The sequence below is a fragment of the Pteropus alecto genome, unplaced genomic scaffold, assembly GCF_000325575.1.
Source record: "Pteropus alecto unplaced genomic scaffold, ASM32557v1 scaffold61, whole genome shotgun sequence".
Classification (NCBI taxonomy): Eukaryota; Metazoa; Chordata; class Mammalia; order Chiroptera; family Pteropodidae; genus Pteropus; species Pteropus alecto.
Genome location: NW_006434835.1, coordinates 5717951 through 5720922, shown reverse-complemented (window position 1 = coordinate 5720922; position 2972 = coordinate 5717951). Strand labels below are relative to the sequence as shown.

Below are 2972 nucleotides of genomic sequence, written 5' to 3'. Positions count from 1 at the left end.
TTTTGGTTTATGATGTTTTCATTATACCAGTAACGCAGAATTACATCTGGAAATCTAAAATTTACAAAAGAGGGTGAAAAAGTCAGGAAAATCACGGATATTTCCATTCCCCAAGATAACCACTGTGATTTTTTTTTTTTTTTTGGTAGCAGCTTGATTAAGATTTAATTCACTTCCCACGGCAATCACCCACTGAGAGTGTACGATTCAAACATTTACGGTACATTCAGTGCTGTGCAACCATCACGTGATCAATTTTAGACGGTTCCATCGCCCCAGAAGAAACCCCATACCCTTTACCTGTCACTCCCCTACCCCCTAACCCCCGCCCTAGGCAAGGCCAACTTCCTCTCTGTCTCCACAGCTTCGCCTGCTCTGCCTGGACGTCTCACACTAAAGGCCTCGCACTGTCTGTGGTCTGCCGCTGGCCTCTTCCTGCGGCCACAGCGTGTCTGATCTTCCCCTCCACTGTGTGCATCAGCGCCTCATTCCTGCATCGATATTTTGATGTATTTTTTCCGGACTTAATTTCCTTCAGAACTTGGGGACAGGAGGGAGATGGGGGCACCGTGTTCCCATGGTTCTAATCATTCTGTGATACAATTTTTGATTCCGCTTTTTTCGCTTGACGTAGGCATTTCACCTGATCCTCTTACAACTGTTTTTAAAACAACTGTGATGGCTGCATCGTATTCCCTTGAGTGAAGGAGCAGATATTCGGTCAGACATTTCTCTCAGACCGTACATATAGTTAAATCTCTATATTTAGTCCTTCCTAAGAACCTCCATTTAATTTCATATTCCTTCCTAATGTTTTTCCATTTATTTCCTATGTCATTAAATTTAGCTTTTTGTTTATATTTCCCTTTTGCGGGGGGGGAGGCGGTTTAATTTCTTGTACCTTTTCCGAAGTTCTTAAAATAATTACTTTATCATCATCTTTATTTTTCCACCTTATTTCTTTAATAATGAAGACATTTACAGCTATACATTTTCCTCTGGGTACCTCTTTTGCTATGGCACATAAGTTTAGTATAAAATAGTCTTCTTTTCATTTATTTTTAGACAATTTATGATATCCCTTCCGATTCTCTCTTCAATCTGATAATTATCCAGAGTTTATATTTAATTTATAAATAGTCAAGACTTGAGGAGTCTTGATATAAGGGGTCAGCCTTATATTATTTCTTTCTCATTTGCACTGGATTATAATCATGACTGTGGCCTTAAAAACTCTTTTTAAGTTTGTCAAGAGTTTCATTTTGAGAGACACCTGATGGATTTTTACAAATATACTATCAATATGAGAAAAGAAACATACAAACTTTCTTCAAGGAATAGAAGGAAATCGTTTATTTGATTCTCCTATATCTTTGCATATTTCTTGTCTACTAAACCGTTAATTTTCAAAGTAGCATATGACTTAAAAAAATAGCACAAGATGCCAGCTCCAGTGTGACCATAGGACAGTAGCTTCATTACACGGACACATGCTCAGCCACACTAGTTGTGAGAATGGCTTCACAAGCCAGGCACAATCTCTTGTAGCACTTCGAGACGCATGTAAGAAATTCTTGTCCTCATTCTGCTGGTGGCAGAGCCATTTCAAGATGGGACCTTTGCTGCCCCTAGGGAAATCTGGTTCCCTCTGAAACGTGAAATGGGCAGGTGGTCTCACCGACTTTCTGCCTCTATTGTAAAGAAGACTTTCCTCTCCCAACTAAAAGTAAGTGGGAACCATTGGACACTTCCTGCTTGCAGCAGTAATTCCTGACCACAGGGCCCCTCGGCCAGCCTCTGCTCACGGCCTGGGGAACGGGGCTGTTGGGAGGATTGCTTCAGAAATTAGCCCAACAAAAAGCAAGCGCTCCTGAAAGAGGTCAGCTGCGAGCCACCTAATAGCCCCATCAAAAGAGGCTCCAGGGCCTCCTCCTCCGCCTTTTTTCTTGACCTGCTGCATACTTCGGTAAGTGAATGAGGCCACATTTGGGGACACGTGCATTATAGTCGATTCAGGGTGGTCTGTTTAAAACCGCAGCCAATTAAAAGATCAGAAATGCCTCCTATTTCTATAGCGCTTTGTCTGAGGAGCTTAACGCACACAGAAGCTTTGAGGCCAGGCCGTTTTACATGGAGCCCCTGCAGGATGGAGCTCGGTGGTGGACTGGGGCATCCAGACCCTACCTTGCCAAGGTCCTGTTCAGCTCACCTGATGGCTGATTGGCACCCTGAGCCCAGAGGACTCCACCGCTTAAAGCAGATCAATGCCTAACGAGGATGGAGCCAGAAAGAACAAATATGGATAACACTGGCTGTTCACTGTGCGAGGCACTGAGTATGCGCCCTCGCTTCACACACACACACACATGGCGCCAGGATATTATGAAGCCCGTTCTGGTGACGACGGAGTCCTGGAGATGATAAGTAACCCGAAGGAACTCTCGTGAAAAGAAACAGGATTGCGGGGGCGGGGAGAGGAGCAACACGAAGGAGACCACGGCACAGAAACATTTTCACACTCAACCCTAAGCAGACGTCAACGCTTTGATGTCTACGAGCACGCAGTGATAGAGAAATGGCCCCGCTCCTTATCCAATGATGACTTAAAGTCAGGTCAAGTAAATGCGGGTGAATCAGGGCGGGGAGGGCGCACTGAGGGGCATGTGAAATGGCTGTGGCCCTGCTGGTTAGTCCCTATGGGACGGTAATGGAAGGGTGCAGGGACTTCCCACATACACACGGCAGCAGGTGTGTGCAGACAGGACTCCAGCCACGGGAGGAGGATGGGGATCAGGCGGCAGAGCAGGCTGAGGTGGAGGCACGGTGGGAGCCCTTAGGTGGGTTAGAACCCCATGCGCGTCAGACGGGGGACCACAGAGCCAGAGAGAGGCGAGCCTAGCTCAGGGTCAAACGCGGAAGCCTAGACCCTCCCAAGTGCCCACGGAATGAAGGGCCTCCACCCGGCTGTGGCT

The 2972-nt window shown here is 46.3% G+C and overlaps 1 protein-coding gene across 8 annotated transcripts in view; it reads right to left on the bottom strand.

Annotated features, from left to right (window-relative positions):
- The window catches only part of GREB1 (growth regulating estrogen receptor binding 1), a 109049-nt gene that overhangs the window by 61454 nt on the left and 44623 nt on the right, over positions 1–2972 (bottom strand). The gene's annotated exons all lie outside the window — the stretch shown is intronic.